The sequence below is a fragment of the Cimex lectularius genome, unplaced genomic scaffold (assembly GCF_000648675.2).
Source record: "Cimex lectularius strain Harlan isolate CLEC.00 unplaced genomic scaffold, Clec_2.1 scaffold87, whole genome shotgun sequence".
In the NCBI taxonomy this organism is placed as follows: domain Eukaryota; kingdom Metazoa; phylum Arthropoda; class Insecta; order Hemiptera; family Cimicidae; genus Cimex; species Cimex lectularius.
In genome coordinates, this window is record NW_019392768.1 from 827,392 (window position 1) to 845,629 (window position 18,238).

At 34.6% G+C, this 18,238-nt stretch overlaps 1 protein-coding gene, 1 long non-coding RNA gene and 3 other non-coding genes across 5 annotated transcripts in view; 3 read left to right on the plus strand and 2 right to left on the minus strand.

Moving 5' to 3' along the window:
* Positions 1-18,238, plus strand: part of LOC106667788 — a 245,019-nt gene that overhangs the window by 112,522 nt on the left and 114,259 nt on the right. The gene's annotated exons all lie outside the window — the stretch shown is intronic.
* The window catches only part of LOC106667770 (organic cation transporter protein-like), a 93,704-nt gene that overhangs the window by 51,726 nt on the left and 23,740 nt on the right, over positions 1-18,238 (minus strand). The gene's annotated exons all lie outside the window — the stretch shown is intronic.
* Trnal-aag lies at positions 5,614-5,695 on the plus strand. Its single transcript has one exon. It is a non-coding gene; the product is annotated as a tRNA-Leu (tRNA).
* Positions 7,407-7,488, plus strand: Trnal-aag. The gene has a single exon. It is a non-coding gene; the product is annotated as a tRNA-Leu (tRNA).
* Trnal-aag lies at positions 9,664-9,745 on the minus strand. The gene has a single exon. It is a non-coding gene; the product is annotated as a tRNA-Leu (tRNA).

Here is an 18,238-nt window from a genome sequence, read left to right on the forward strand (position 1 = left end):
AAAATTCAGTTGAATGATTGCTGTTTCGGCATAAATACTGATTATACAGACTTTGCGTAGTTCCTGCAGGGCAGGAAACATTTCCTAAGAGGAGTCAGGATCAAAATCTGAAAGGAAGTTTGATTTCTTTGGGGAATGACGTTTTCTAGTTTTAAAATAGTTTGATATCGATGATTTTTTTTTCTTTTATTCTGTTGGGTATATCTTTTTTTCAAAAGGCTGCAGAGAATACACAAGACGGAAAAATATATTTTCGTTTATTTTGCCTTTGTTTCGTCCAAAGTCCCGATTCTTATTGTACAATTCGCATGGTTCCTGATCAAAGGGGCATTGTCTGCTGGAACAACAATCCGCCGGCCTTGTACGAAATTAAAATTATTTTTAGACCTTTTTATTTGTTATCCTGTCTCGAAACTGTAGGTTGGCTAGTTATTTAAAAGAAAAGATCGGGAGTCTTAAGGCCATAAGAATGTTAATATAACAACAATGTGGTTTAAAAGAAAAACACCTTTGTCCTCATTCCTAGTGTCACATTTTTCATTTATGTCTGAAAAGAACGGCCACTATTGAAATTCATCGTCTTATTCTCAAACGTTGGAATAACAACTCATCATGCATTCCTCGCAAGTGAAATGAAGAAAAACAGCAATTAAAGGGAAAAGCTAGGATTCCTAGCAAATGGTTTCAACCCTGACCCATGGAGAAGACCTGAAGCACCCTGTGAGGAAATGACAATCTTCCTGTCAGACATCTAACTCCACGGTCTTAGCACTAAAACCCAAAATACCGTTATTTCACAAGGCTGCAATTTTACTATTTCTAAGCTGGAGAAAAGATCATAATTAAAAATGTACATTACATCATATTAATTAACTTTCGCAGTGTCTATCTATCCATCAGTCTAATTATCTGTATCTCTCTTCTCCCTCTCACTCCTTCTCACTTCCTCTCACCTCTCTCTCACCTCCTCCCATCACTCCCTCTCACTTCCTCTCATGTCGCTCTCACATCCTCCAATCACACTCTTTCACTTCCTCTCATCTCTCCCTCTCACCTCCTCCCATCACTCCCTCTCACTTCCTCTAATGTCGCTCTCTCACATCCTCCAATCACTCTCTCTCACTTCCTCCAATCACTCCTTCTCACCTCCTCTCATCACTCCCTCTCACTTCCTCCAATCACTCCCTCTCACTTCCTCTCACCTCTCTCTCACATCCTCTCATTTCTCCCTCTCACCTCCGCCCATCACTCCTTCTCACGTCCTCTCATCTCCCCCAATCACTCTCACTTCCTCCCATGTCTCCCTCTCACTTCCTCTCACCTCTCTCTCACATACTCTCATTTCTCCCTTTCACCTCCTCCCATGACTCCTTCTCACTTCCTCTCACTTCTCCCTCACATCCTCTCACTTCCTCCAATCACTCCCTCTCACTTCCTCTCATGTCTCCCTCTCATTTCCTCTCACCTCTCTCTCACATCCTCTCATTTCTCCCTCTCACCTCCTCCCATCACTCCTTCTCACGTCCTCTCATCTCCCCCAATCACTCTCACTTTCTCTCATGTCTCCCTCTCACTTCCTCTCACCTCTCTCTCACGTCCTCTCATCTCCCCCAATCACTCTCACTTCCTCTCATGTCTCCCTCTCACTTCCTCTCACCTCTCTCTCACATCCTCTCATGTCTCCCTCTCACTTCCTCTCACCTCTCCCTCTCACATCCTCTTATCTCTCCCTCTCACCTCCTCCCATCACTCCCTCTCACTTCCTCTCATGTCTCTCTCTCACTTCCTCCAATCACTTCCTCCCACTTCCTCTCATGTCTTCCTCTCACTTCCTCTCACCTCTCTCTCACCTCCTCCCATCACTCCTTCTCACTTCCTCTAATATCCCCCAATCACTCTCTCTCACTTCCTCCAATCACTCCATCTCACCTCCTCTCAATTCTCCCTCTCACTTTCTCTCATCTCTCCCACTCACCTCCTCCCATCACTCTCTCTCACCTCTCTCTCTCACATCCTCTCATATCCCCCTCTTAACTCCTCCAATCACTCCCTATCACTTCCTCTCATGTCTCCCTTTCACTTCCTCTCATCTCTCCCCTCACTTCCTCTCACATCGCTCCCTCTCATTTCCTCTCACCTCTCCCTCAACCAACTATCTCACTGTCGTTATCTTTTTGTCCGTCTATCTGTTTCTCTCTCTCTCGCTCTATACTTATCTATCAATCTATCTATCTTTCCATCTATCTCTCTGGCCGTCTGCCCTCACCTATCTTTCCTCTCATTCTCTCTGCCTCATCTCTGTTCTCACTATTGTTATCTTTGTCAGTCTGTATCTCTTTCTCACTCTTTCTCTCTCTCCTCTCTCCCCCTGACTATCTCTTTCTCTCCCCGTACCCCATTTTGCTTTATGTCTTTATTTATACTTACACAATACCTCTTTCTCTTTCTAAGGTGAGAGAAATTAAACAAACAAAACAAAACATAAGTATGGATAATTAATTGAGATTTAAAATCGTACAAGAAAAGGTGGTTAAACTTCACATTAGATTTAATATCGTTTACAACAAAATGTGTGATAAAGTTTTTTTTATTGGGAACATAATACGAAGCGTATACGATTCTTCTAGGGAGTTCAAACTGGGCTGTACGAAGTTAGAAAGGTTGGCCTGACGCCAGACTTCACCAGGTTTAAATTGGTTATAAATAAGCGTGGAATATAATTTATATATTTATTATTAAAGGAACGACAATAAAAATCATTAACCGCTAATGAAACAACCAGAGGGAAACCTAATTTCAAATGTAACCAAGTGGTATAACTTTTCATCGTTCTATGGGTTAAAAACATGATGTACAATTAAATAATAATTGTCAAATATTTAATTCTGTATATAATAAATGAAAGCAAAACATGATGTTAAGTTGGCAGATGAAATTCTTGTATAAATATTTAAATTCATTATACGTACGTTCTTGTGAAAATTGTGAATATAAGTTCTTATTAGTTAACTATTTAAATTTTTAATTAAAGTTCCTAAGTTCTGTTGAAACTAAGTGTTTTCTTTCTAATTGTTGTAAATTTGTTCTAAATCCCTAAACGAAATTTTATGTGGAAAAGTGTCTCTCTATGTGATAAAATTGTCGTTTTTATTTCTTATAAGGCTATTTATTTAAAACATCGGAGGTAATTTAATTTTATCACTATTTTATATTTCTTGTCGGCACAGTTAAAATGAAACGTGGCTTTTGCGGTGAAAACGAGATTTTATGTTGAAAAGTCCTTTCTTTATAACAAAATTAACGTTTTTTCGGTATGATCTGCCTAATGTTAAATAACATTTTGCATTTAATTACATTATTTCAAAGAGATTTGTAGATAAAAAGCTTATTATTTGTAAAAGAATCTTCGAATAAAAATTTAGTTTAAAAAATAAAAAAGTTTTTGGCATTTATTGCTAGAAGCTTCGATTTGTGTTTTATTACTTTTTCTTTATCTAATATCATTTCGTACGATCGTGCATATTCTATTTTATCCTATGCAAGAAAAAAAATCGACTGAAAAATAACTGTCTTGAAATGCAGAAAATCATATTTAAGTTTTTTTGGCCCATTGGCAAGGACGGTTGGTCACGTGCGTAATATTTCTACCTAGTATCATTAAAAAATTTTCTTAAAATTTGTGATGTGTATTATGTAGTATTAAATTTCTTTAAGAACATCCACAGTGAGAAATAAGAGTGATGTTTTCCTCTTTACGGTAAAAAACCACCGTTCCAGTTTTATCATCTTTCTTTCACTAATTCCATCTGGGGAAATTTTCCACCCAATTCCGACTTGTTTTCAATAATTGGATTTCAAAATTTCCAAGAGAAATATTTAATTAGGAACAGTCTTCATGTTCTTCTTCAGTTTTCACCGATCGATAGACTTATCAACCCATATTTCTATCCTGCATTAATCTTTTATGACACAACCCAGCTTTTTTATTTAAATTTTCTAAAAATTACAAAATGCACAACAGAACAAGGCAGAAATACTGACTTTTGGCGTGATACTAACAAGTATATCCTGAGTCCTTTTATCCTTGTGTGTTTATTTTTTAATTTTTTTTTTAACTTATCGTTTTAACACTGTAAAAGTTTATGTACATTTTATGTCCATTCCAGGAAAAGGTAAACCGAGGATGGTAGTTTACAAAATGGCAAGGCAAAAAGTACACAGGATTAAACAGGACGAAAAGAACCCGTGTAGGAAGTGATTCCGAGAATCTTTTATCCAATACAAAAATTTTAAAAATTCACTATTAAATATAACATAAAATAAACTCAAATGTTTAAAAGTTTTTTGAGACAATAATAAGAAAAATCTAAACGTTGATTTAGTTTGCACGAAAACATTTTTAGCTTTCCGGTGTGGCATGTACATTAAAAAACAAATATACAGATATTTGATCTTGAAATACATGCTGAACGTATGGGAAAATGCATTTTTGCTTACTCCCAGCTACTTAGCACCTTTAGCAAGAACTTTTGAACAGGTATATAACTCGATAATTAAGTTAGCAGGTGAAAATCTTTTATCAGTTTTCAATTTCATCATCAAGTAACTCTAACCATCTGCTGCTGCAAACCCTCGTAAAAAAAGTTTTTGGCTTACATTGCTGGAAAGGCATTATATGCGTAATATCAAACCATAATATATCATATCAAGTCATCTTCTTCTTGTTATGTAGTATTACATTTCTTTGAGGACATCCTCAGTTAAAAATAAGAGCGATTTTTTCCTCTTTACCGGTAACAAACCACGACTTCCAGTTTTATCATTTTCCTTTTACTAATTCCATCTGGGCAAATTTTCCACCAATTCCGACTTGTTTTCAATAATTGGATTTTAAAATTTCCAAGTGAAATATTTAATTATGAAACGTCTTGATGTTTTTCTTCTGTTTTTACCGGTCAATAGATTTGATGTCAACCCATAGGTAGTCACTTTTTATATTATTTCAAAAATTGATTCTTTCTATCCTGCATTAATGTTTTATTATACAACCCTGCTTTTTTATTTAAATTTTCTAAAAATTACAAAAATCTACAACGAACAAGGCAGAAATACTGATTTTTGGCATGATACTAACAAGTATATCCTGAGTCCTTTTATCCTTGTGTGTTTACTATTTTTTTTTACTTATCGTTGTAACGCTGAAAAATTTTATATACATTTTATGTACATTCCAAGAAAAGGTAAACCGAGGCTGGTAGTTTGCAAAATGGCAAGGCAAAAACGTACACAGGATTAAACAGGACGAAAAGAACCCGGACTAAGAAGTGATTCCGAGAATCTTTTATCCAATAGTTGTCTTAACAACAAAAACATTCACTATTAAATATAACATAAAATAAATTGAAATGTTTAAAAAAAATTTAAGACACAAAATTAACAGCGTGACAGGAACTGGAGCAATGTTATTTCTCATACATCATTTGATCAATTTGCTTTATACATTTTAAATAGATTTAACTTTCACATCAGGTTTTTTAATAAATTATTGACCAGATTTATTTATTTAGTAATTGTTAGTACGTTAGTACGGCGATTTTGTTGGATCGCACGTCAGGTAGCGTGGCCGAGCGGTCTAAGGCGCTGGTTTAAGGCACCAGTCTCTTCGGGGGCGTGGGTTCGAATCCCACCGCTGCCACTAAATTTTTTTCAAATATCTTTTCTTCAAATCTATTCTTTTATTAGCTTGGTAAATTTTAAATTTTCGCTTATTACCATTTTTCTTTATATACGTAGGTATTTAATGTCGTATTTAATAAAGGGAAACAACGGACCTGGGATGACAGATTTAAAAAAATATATTTTTTGTGATAGGTCGAAAAATGATAATCACGTGTCCGTTATTGCCAATGTGCTTTAGCAACACTAGAAATAATAAAATAATATGGAGGAGTTAAAATTAGATTTTTGTATACAAAAAACCGATTCGTTTTGAACAATTAAAAACGATTTTTATATTTGCTGATCAATTTTGCGTTTAATTCGCCGGGAAGAATTTTTGTCCGATATCCCGCGTTCTACTCAAAAATTGATAACACTCTCTGGCTTTTATCCAAATTCATCAATATTACTAATTGTTAGAAAGTCGAATTTCCCTGCTTTCAATTTATGTAAATAAAGTGTAACTTTTATGGCATTATAAGTGAGTTAAACAAGAGTAAAATCAATGAAATTCCTCAAAAGTTTTATTTTTTATTTCTTGTTCTAATTTTTTTCAAAGTTTACGATTGAGCCGTTACCTGTATTTTATACGATTTTAAGCCTTTTTTTAAGATTGCAGTAGATTAGTAATGTTATTTCAAATTTACGTCCTTTTGGAACACGAGATTTTTATATTTGCTGATCAATTTTGGGCTGAATTCGCCGGGAATAATTTTTGTCCGATATTCTTCGTCCTACTTAAAAATTCATAACACTCTCTTGCTTTTATCCAAATTCACAAAATCCAGACATCCTGTATCGTATCATACAACATCATATTTTGGCCGGAAAATTTGGAAAAATTAGTAAGTTTAACACGCGAGAAAGACAAGAAATAATATGTAAAAAAATAGAGCAGCATGCCCAATGCAGTCAGCCGGACGAAAAACCAAAAAAAAAAAAAAAAAAAAAAAAAAATGTATCACCTTTTATTTGTCGAAATATCAAAATTATGTTTTAAGGAACCCTAGCTAACCATAAAAAATTACGTAAGATTTAGATTAATTTATCAAGTGATTATAAGAAGTTAGTTTTATTAATTTAATTGTGTGATTTTAATTGCTTGTTTGTTTTTTGCTTAATTGTCCGGAATAATTGATGGTTAGAAATGTTTGAATGTAATTTATTAGCATGAACGGAGGGGATTATCCTCAATTACGCCGAGGAATATCGAGTACACTGGGGAGGTGTGAATGAACGTGCGAATTTAATTTTTTAATGAGAATGAAGAAGTTTATCCTCAATTAGCCATTACTAATTTAGTAGGTCGTTTTTTGGCTTAATCGTCAGGAATTTTTGAAGGTCAGGAACTTTTCGATTAGTTGTCTGTTTGAAACGGTGGGTATTCGTCATTTTATTGTTGGTTATTTTACAAATAGGTTAAAGTTTTCTTATCAAAACGTATTTTTAAAAAAATTGATATTCGCGTCGCTTCGTAAAAAAGAGCCACTTGTCCACAGATTGGACAAACGATTTGTAAACGCACGAAGCGTGGTGCCCGTCGGTCACGGATTACCGCAAATCTTTCCCGTCTTTTGTAAATTTCAATATACGTGATTTGCGGCTGTTCTCTTCTGTTTTGTTTTGTGGAATTAGATCGGCCTTGGTAATTTTGCTTTTATTTTATCTGAAAGCGCCTACGGACGTCTGGTAGCGTGGCCGAGCGGTCTAAGGCGCTGGTTTAAGGCACCAGTCTCTTCGGGGGCGTGGGTTCGAATCCCACCGCTGCCACTTAATTTTTTCAAACGGCTTTTCTTCAAATCAATTCCTTTTTTTAGCTGCCTTGCTAAATTTTTAATTTAATTTTATTAACTTTTTTTTTTATACGTACAGAAAGGTAATCTTAGAGACTATTAACAAGAGCAGACTGCGGATATAGAATTACGGATTTTAGTTAAACTTTTTGATGGTTGAAAAGGATAAATTTACTCTCAAACTCTGCCACGAATATTCCCGTTTTTAATGTGCTCAATTAATAGAACAAAAATGTATCGAAATGTCCATAGTTTGTTAATATATCTAGAAGAACAATCTTTTAAACTGTACAAATGATTTATTCCCTTCATCATAAATACCTTTTTTGATGTGATACCGAACGTTCCTGCAAATCTGCATTAAGAGCAGAGAAAAAAATATTTGAGATAATTTAAATACTCTTCATAATTCACTAGTTTCGTGGTTTGCTTGGCCAATTAACATCTTTTAATTAATTAAGGTTTTTAGTTCAGATAAAAAAGTCAGTGTCACGAGCAGGATTCGAACCCACGACCTTCGGCTAGATACGCCGCTGCTCTACCACTTGAGCTATCGTGACTTCCATCCACTTCCCATCTCAACCCCACCTTTAGAATTTTCCCTCCTTTTTGCCGTTTTTCAAGAAGGTCTCCGTCGCCATTTCATTTGTCGCCGAGAATCAAATAGATTACACATTTGAAAAATGTCAAAAAGCAGAGAAAATTAAAAAGGTGGGGTTGAGATGGGGAGTGGATGGAAGTCTCGTTAGATCAAGTCGTAGAGTAGCGGCGTATCTAGCCGAAGATCGTGGGTTCGAATCCCGCTCGTGACACTGACTTTTTTATCTCAACTAAAAACCTTAATTAATTGAAAGACTCAAGACTCTCCGTAATATGATTTTCTGCCTTCATTATATTATGTATATATTTTAATTAGATTTTGTTTTCTTAACAAGTAGAAAAATTTTAGGTTATTATTTGCGAGTAAAAGAGTAAGATAGTTAAACAAATTTATTGGCAGAAGTGTTAAAAGTTACACTTTATTTACATTAATCGAAAGAAGAGAAATTCCGTTTTCCAACAGCGGTAATAACGTCGAATTTGGATAAAATCTAGACTGGTTATGAATTTTTAAGTAATACACAGGACATCGGCGGGACCAAAATTATTACCGGCAAATCCAGGCCAAAATTGAACATAAAAGTATCAAAATCGTGTTTAAGCGCTTAAAACAAATCTTTTTTAAAAATAAAATATCTAATTTTAATACCTCCATACTATTTTCTTTCCTAAAGCTCATTGACAGGAATGGACACATGACTATTTTTCGACCTAAATAATATGCATGACATAAAATGATGATCAGGCCAAATACAATTTTTACCTAGTGACCGAGCAAGCTGACAAAGATGAAGTATTTTTTTTATATCAAGAATCAAAGTTAATAATCGTTTTTAGTACCCAAAAAAACTTCGATTGAACGCAAATATTGTGAAAATGTACATTTGATGGTAAATTTGAAATAACTCTACTAATCTACTGAAATCTTAAAAAAAGGCCTAAAATCGTATAAAATACAGGTAGCGGCTCAATCGTAAACTTTGAAAAAAAAATTAGAACAAGAAATAAAAAATAAAACTTTTTAGGAGTTTTATTGATTTTACTCTTGTTTAACTCACTTATAATGACATAAAAGTTACATTTTATTTACATAAATTGAAAGCAGGGAAATTCGACTTTCTAGCAATTAGTAATATTGATGAATTTGGATAAAAGCTAAAGAGTGTTAACAATTTTTGAGTAGAACGCGGGATATCGGACAAAAATTATTCCCGGCGAATTAAACACAAAATTGATCAGCAAATATAAAAATCGTTTTTAATTGTTTAAAACGAATCGGTTTTTTGTATACAAAAATCTAATTTTAATACCTCCATATTATTTTCTTATTTCTAGTATTGCTAAAGCACATTGGCAATAATGGACACGTGATTATCATTTTTCGACCTATCACAGAAAAGATTTTTATTTTTTAATCTGTCATTCCATGTCCGTTGTTTCCTTTTATTAAATACGAGAATAAATAATTACTTATGCTAATAAACAAAAATTTAAAATTTACCAAGCTAATAAAAGAATAGATTTGAAGAAAAGATATTTGAAAAAATTTTAGTGGCAGCGGTGGGATTCGAACCCACGCCCCCGAAGAGACTGGTGCCTTAAACCAGCGCCTTAGACCGCTCGGCCACGCTACCTGACGTACAATCCAACAAAATCGCCGTACTAACGTACTAACAATTACTAAATAAATAAATCTGGTCAATAATTTATTAAAAAACCTGATGTGAAAGTTAAATCTATATAAAATGTATAAAGCAAATTGATCAAATGATGGAAACATGTGAGAAATAACATTGTACCAGTTCCGGTCTCAAAATTTTTTTTGTAAACATTTTATTTTATGTTATATTTAATAGTGAATTTTTTTGTAGTTAAGACAACTATTGGATAAAATATTCTCGGAATCACTCCTTAGTCCGGGTTCTTTTCGTCCTGTTTAATCCTGTGTACTTTTTTGCCTTGCCATTTTGTACCAGCCTTGGTTTACCTTTTCTAGGAATGAACATAAAATGTATATAAAAATTTTCAGTGTTACAACGATAAGTAAAAAAAATAGTAAACACACAAGGATAAAAGGACTCAGGATATACTTCTTAGTATCACGCCAAAAGTCAGTATTTCTGCCCTGTTCGTTGTAGATGTAATTTTTAGAAAATTTAAATAAAAAAGCTGGGTTGTGTAATCAACGATTTGCAGGATAGAAAGGATCAATGTTTAAAATAATATAAAAAGTGTCTACCTATGGGTTGACATCAAATCTATTGACCGGTAAAAACAGAAGAAAGACGTCAAGACGGTTGATAATTAAATATTTCACTTGGAAATTTTGAAATCCAATTAGTGAAAACAAGTCGGAATTGGTGGAAAATTTGCCCAGATGGAATTAGTGAAAAGAAAATGATAAAACTGGAACTCGTGGTTCGTTACCGGTAAAGAGGAAAAAATCGCTCTTATTTTTCACTGAGGATGTCCTCCAAGAAATTTAATACTTCAACAAGAAGAACATGACTTGATATGATATATAATGGTTTGATATTAGGCATATAGACCATTCCAGCAATGTAAGCCAAAAACGTTTTTTACGAGGGTTTGCAACAGGGATGGTTAGAGTTACTTGATGATGAAATTGAAAACTGATCAAAGATTTCACCTGCTAACTTAATTATCGAGTTATATACCTGTTCAAAAGTTCTTGCTAAATGAGCTAAGTAGCTGAGAGTGAGCAAAAATGCATTTTCCCATACGTTTAGCATGTATTTCAAGATCAAATATCTGTATATTTGTTTTTTAATGTACATGCCACACCGGAAAGCTAAAAATGTTTTCGTTCAGACTAAATAAACGTTTAGATTTTTCTTATTATAAATGAAAGGAATAAGAATCAACCAAAACTCCTTAAACATTTTATTTTATATTTCTAATTTTAATTATTTACCGAGGTTAGGTTTAGGCTAAAACCAAGGTCATCATCAGATAAGGTCATCCCTGCGACGTTTCCTTTGGACCCTTAGAGACGTTTCGAAATCATCAGAATTTTTGTTATTTTTTATATTTTAGCGAACATTAGTTCAAGGAGTTTTTCCTTGATCGAAATGTTTAACTTTCTCTGCTAAGTTTTTCGGCCACCTTAAATTACTTTTAATAATTTTTTTAGACTCATTGGCAAGAACGATGACACATTTGGGTTACTTTCTTGATCAACAGTTTCAACATATTGCCAAAATAAAAAAAAAAGAAGTAAATAAAATTATACTGTACATGCTAATCCTGAAGTATTCTTTTTAAATGTTTTATATTATTTATAGTGACAAATTATACCGTTGTCTAGGCTTTTGTGTGTTATGATTTTATTTAATAAAATTAAAAATTATTTCCATTATTTTCGTTGCTTTTCATATTTTAATTTTGCCAATTATCTGATATTTAGTATAATAAATAATTGATAAAATATTAACAAACGCATAACCCGCTGAAAGTTTCGATTGGGACCACTTTCTCTTAACACGTTGAGCAATTTCTGCCATTGGGAGGGGGGAAGAAATGTCCTTTCCTTTATACTGTCACACGTCTGAGTGGTTTATAGTCAAAAATTGTTTACGAATTAAAAAAAGACCATTAATAACTCATAGGACTTGATGACACCATTTCCTATTCTTATTAATTGCAAATTATTCCTCTGCCTCCTACGACAAAAAACTCCTTGAAAATCTATGGTTCTCCCTTAATCTCTCATGTACTCCGTTTAATCCCACACATCACACTGCTTCTGTATCCACCTGGCTTGATCTTATGGTGTGGATTCCGCCGATAAAGTTCTATCCTCCTCCCAACACCCTATCTCCTTTCTCTCCTCCCACGACTTGATCCAAATAACATATAATATTCCTACCCCACGTCCCGTACCCAAAACCATAAGGTTCCGTCAACTTAATACCCTTTCATTCGAGGTTTTGAGGCCGGATCTTGAGCCGGTCGAGTGGGCCAACGTTTACCTTGGCTCATCCATCGATTCCATGGTCGGCTTCTTGACCTCCAATCTCCTCAATATCCTTAACAAACATGCCCCCCTAAAAACCCACACAATCCGTCGTCCTCCTGCTCCTTGGTTAAACGACGAAATTAGAGCCCTAATTAAAAGACGGGAAGCGGCAAGAAGGCGCTTTCGTCGAACTAAACTTCCTGAAGACCACTCTTCCTTCCGAGCCCTTCGCAATAAAACCCAATCCTTTATCCGTCGGGCCAAAGCCCTTCATTACCAAGAGGCACTCTCCACCAGTCCTGATCCTGTCTCCTGAAGAATTGAATTCCTACTTTGTCTCGCCCAACTCTTCTTCAACAATGCCTGTCCCCATACCCGCTCCCTCTGGACCCTCATTCAGTCCGTCTAACTTCTATTTCTCCTATCTAACCCCAGCCGAAGTCCTTGAGTCCATAACCAAATCCCACTCCAATGCCATTGGAGTTGATGGCATCCCTATCCATTTTCTTAAACTCTGCCTCCCAATATTACTACCTGTTCTCCTGGAATTCTTCTGGAACTCCCTTCCCCTTTCTATTCGTCACGCTGCCTCCTTTTCCTCCTTTAAATCCCATCTTTATAATCACCTCCTCTCCCTCCAAGCAGAGACCTCACGATAACATTTATAATTTTTATTTAATATTCTCGTAATTTTCCCTCCTGGCCTGCCTTACTGGCATACATTGTGCAAAGATTTCTATCTTTTTTTTTTTTTAACTTTATAGAAGGTACTTCCTTTATTTTATCTCGTGTAAATTATTCTTAGGGGACACCAGTCCCAGAATAAAGTTATTTTTCTTCTTCTTCTTTCTATAAATCGTTCAAGTATGTCCCTAATTGGTTCAATTTATGCAGTTGTAAAGTCCATAAATGAAAGAATAACAATATTAATCAGTAATTCACTAGTTTTCGTGGTCCGCTTGACCAATTAATAACTTTCAATTAATTAAGGTTTTTAGTTGAGATAAAAAAGTCAGTGTCACGAGCGGGATTCGAACCCACGATCTTCGCTTGATACGCCGCTGCTCTACCACTTGAGCTATCGTGACCTCGATCCACTCGGCCAGTGGGTTCGAATCCCGCTCGTGACACTGACTTTTTTATCTCAACTAAAAACCTTAATTAATTAATCATTAATGATGAATCAAAAAGAGAATCGCTCGTGACAGTTGAAAACCTTTTGCTTTTATCACAGTTTTTAATTTAATTCTCTAGTTTCGTGGTCAGCTTGACCAATTAATATCTTTCAATTAATTAAAATTTTTAGTTGAAAAATGGCAAAAAGGAGGGAAAATTCAAAAGGTGGTGTTGAGATGGGAAGTTAGGGTCCGAGTGGATCGAGGTCACGATGGCTCAAGTGGTAGAGCGGCGTATCTAGCCGAAGATCGTGAGTTCGAATCCCGCTCGTGACATTGACTTTTTTATCTCAACTAAAAACCTTAATTAATTGAAAGTTTTTAATTTATTTAATTTCCTAGTATTGTTTTTACAAACTTCATTAAAAGATAAGTCTAGTTTATAATAGTATGAGATTGTGTTGTTGTTAAACGGTTTATTTTGTTTTGTACTTTTATTTAATGTCCTGTCCTTTATTGACTTTCGTACTGAATAGAGTCTCCCGGTCACCGGAGGATAAAGTCGAAATATAAGCCTCTTACTTTTTAAAAGGATAGTTCCTACTCACAGTAAGTTGTTTTGCAACGATCCGGATTTCGAGCCTTTTAGCTCATCATCAGGTTGAAGGACTTCTACAACCACGTCTTTCGACAAATTTAAATACAAGAGTGTTACATAGTTTCAACAAAGGGAAAGAACTAGATTGGTTTGAGAAATTTGAAATTAAAAAATGTAAAATTGAACATGGTGATAAATGCATTAATAATATAACAGATTTTGATCTACCTCCCATTTTAAATATGTACATAAATAATATCAAACATCCAAATAATTAATCTAATTATTTTAATTGTTATTATTTTTATAGTAATTTATAGTAATATTAAGTATTTATTATTCTAATATTTATTTGTGTTATAATTTCCGCGTTTCGCACGTTCAAATTGAGCGTCATTAAAAAAATCAGCTGATAATTGGAACGTCGCGTTGGCGGAGGTATCAGCGGTTCACTTTGGCAATTCATGTCGAGAGACGTGGTTGTAGAAGTCCTTCAACCTGATGATGAGCTAAAAGGCTCGAAATCCGGATCGTTGCAAAACAACTTACTGTGAGTAGGAACTATCCTTTTAAAAAGTATTGAACACCACACTCACTCCATCATTTATCATTTCTATAAGTCTCTTTTCCCAAAAGACAAGGCCTTTTAAATCACTCGTCACACCGTACAAATTTGCCATCGCCTACAAATGTTTGTAAAAATAAAAAAAGGACATAAGGCAGTCAGAGATCAAGATGGTACATGCTTCTTTCCTGAGAGCACAAACATGAGATGTACCCTACGAATATCATTTGGAAGCACAGGAGAACAAAACATATATTAAATTAATAATCAGGCTAATATATAGGTAAAGATGTGTATGTGTGCGCGTGTATGCACACTGCAATCTTGTAAATTATGTATAAGAAAGTGTATAAATGTAAATACGCTGAATATTTGTTTGATAATTAATCTTTTAATTTATTAATGTATTTATCTTATTTATTGTTTTTTTATTTGTTTACTTATTTAATTAATTCCATTAAACTTAAATTGATTATCCTATTTATTATGCCATGTTACTATTATATTTTATTATTATTTTTATATTGTTATTATATTTGCACATATCATTTACTCCTGTGACATCGCTGAAGCTACTCAATTCAATATGTACCAAAATTTCATTATGCTGATAACATATTTTTGTGTTTTTTGTTGTTGTAATTTTCCACTTTTCCATTTTTATTGGTAAAACCACTATATTTAGACTAGGGATCATAGATCAATTATTGTAATGGGTGCCCTGCTACTTCCCCTGAAACTTGAAGGAATGTGTTCTATGTAAATTTATTACAAATAAATCAAATGTAAAAAAAAAATCTAAAAAGTTGGTACATGGTACTTTTTCTGTAAGGAATTGTGAACCGGGAAGACTGCTCGTTCAAATATTTACAAAGAAGGCAGTGTCACGAGCGGGATTCGAACCGACGACCTTCGGCTAAATACGCCCCTGCTCTACCACTTGAGCTATCGTGACTTCGATCCACTCGGACACCAACTTCCCATCTCAACCCCAACTTTTGAATTTTCCCTACTTTTTGACATTTTTTCAACCAATACCTTACTTAAAAATTAATTAATTGAAAAGACTTTATTTGGTCAATCAGACCACAAAACATAATAATAACCTAATATTAAATACCAAATCTACAAGCTAGGACTTTAATGGGATAAAAACGAGTATGACAAATAGTTGAAATTGTGCAAAATGTTATGCGCATACATGATAGAACGTCCATTATCAATAAGTGCCACACTACGCACAACATCCTCAGCTCTACACGGCATTTTTAAGTTTAAAAATCGAAATTAAGAATACAAACGTGAAAACTAAACAGTTCATTGCTTCATAATTCAAATGAGACTGAATAAACATTTTAAATTCCGTAAAAAGTAATCATTGAAAAATTCACTCAGTGAGTAGAAATACTTTGATTGAATATATAAAAAATATATTTTGCATTGTATAAATTCACTTTTCCACATCCAAAATGTAATAGTTATATGTAAACAATGTTTGTAAATCCCAGGCCCTGAAGATGATCTCAATAAAGATCGAAACGTTGGCACGATAAAGAAAATATTTTTCTGAAACCTACATCACACCAGACCGCATCTCACGATTTCTAAATAAATATCGATTAACGGTCACTAATCACCAGGAATTTCATAATTAATATTTATGTAAGGTATTGGTTGAAATGAAAAAGTTAGTGTCACAAGCGGGGTTCGAACCCACGACCTTCGGCTAAATACGCCGCTGCTCTACCACTTGCTATCGTGACTTCGATCCATTCGGACACCAACTTCCCATCTCAACCAACCTTTCGAAATTTCCCTCCTTTTTGCCATTTTTCAAATGTCGTGTAATTAAAAAAAATGATAGCTCAAGTGGTAGAGCAGCGGCGTATTTAGCCGACGGTCGTGGGTTCGAATCCCGCTCGTGACACTTTAAATTTCACTCAATATCTTACATAAAGATTAATTAATTGAAAGAAGTTATTTGGTCAATCGGACCACGAAATATAATAGATGGTATTTCATAGTTTTCTATATTGTAACATGTACAGATTTGGAGGTCATCCCCGTAATGTACTAAAACAAATAAATAAAAGACTCATAGAGAATAAAACCCAGAACGATCCAAATGGTAAATAATTTTATTTGAAATTATCAACAGTTGAAAAATAATAACATTTTTCCAATTTGCGATTTTTATTACCAATTCCATCTGGCTTCTTAATCCTTCAAATCTGACAGATATTCAATAACAGAATGCACAATATCCCAAAATTTCCATGTTATTAGGTCTTTTTCTCCGGATAAAATATTTTATACGAAGTCCAACTTTTTTATATTTCAGCTCTACATCAATCTAGGAAATGTTTATATTTGTTTTATTACACCGCAGTCTTTTTAGCAACTTAATTAGCAACTTCGAGCAACTTAACCTAGTTCTATGAAATTTAAACAATCCAAATTGTTTTCTAACCACCTTAGTGTCCTTATTGAAAGTCAACTCATGGAAAACGTGTCATGAACCGGCCCGTGCTAAAAGAACACTCATTAAAGTAAGCGGTAAAGGATAATTAAGCCCTTGGTCGTTAAATACGTTCATTATTGTCTAATTTTGCACGGATTACCAAAGGCGACACATTCAATTGGGACGTTGCGGTCAATTTGGCCTACAAACAATATTTATGAAGTAAGATTAGCTAACCCAACAACCGCGAGTCGCACATCGTATACCATTTTGTTCAATAGGTTGACACACAGACATTTACTTTTGGGCGAAGTCTTGCTTCGTTTTTATTTTTCAATTAATATTATGAATTGACTGTATAAAATATATTTTTCCTATATCCACTAGAATAATCCATAAAACATAACAATCCACGCACTGAAACAGGATAAAATCCACTGGGGGCTTGATCAACAAGCTTTGAAAACCATAGATAGATAGATAGATGTAATAATTCAGGGTATGGTATACTGCGCCCTTTAAGAGCTATTGTATCCCCTGTGCTCTGCTTAAAGCACATCGGTGAGTCCTATTTCATCAAGAAACTTGATTAATAGGCCCGGTTTCAGTGGTTGTAGTTCTTTTATGGTCACATTGTACATCCCAAAACACTTCCTCCTGCGGGCTAGTGTAGCTCCGCAGTTTGTTAGTAAGTGTGTTGGTGTCTCTTCTGCTTCTTTGCAGAATCTACATGTGCCATCTTGGATTATTCCAATTTTCTTTAAATGTCCATTTAATCTACAGTGTCCTGTCAGGAATCCTGTTAGGATTCGCAGTCTGTTCCTGCTTCCTTTGACACATTCTGTGATTTCTTTCTTGCCAAAGTTGGTTAGAAAATTCTTGGATTGTCTGTGTCCAATAAGTGAGTTCCAAAGTTCGCTCATTCTCTTTTTATCCTTCTGTCTGAGGTATTCGTTGATAGTGTGTGTTCCTATTCCACAGAAGGGTTCAGGTCCTATTAGCGGTGTGGCAGCCCCTTTTCTTGCCAGGGTGTCCGCTTCCTCATTACCTTCTACTCCCATGTGTCCTGGGACCCAGCAGAGGCTGATTTGAAAACCATACATGAAATTTATATTACCTACAATGAGTTACGCATCACATATAAAATAAAAAGTATCTTGAAAAAAAAAACAGAGAAAAAACAAGATGGCAACGTCTGATCGCCATAAAAATGATAAAAAGAGACGGAACCATATCATTGAGGCTGTCTGCGCCGTAGCAAATATTCTGCCGATAGACCTGAAAGTGGAAATGGAAAATCAAATTCATACTATTCCATCCTATTCTAGCAGGTGTCCCACAGGGCAGCGTGCTCGCTCCTTTCCTTTGTTCAATTTGTACCTCCGACCTACCTACACGACCTAACACTA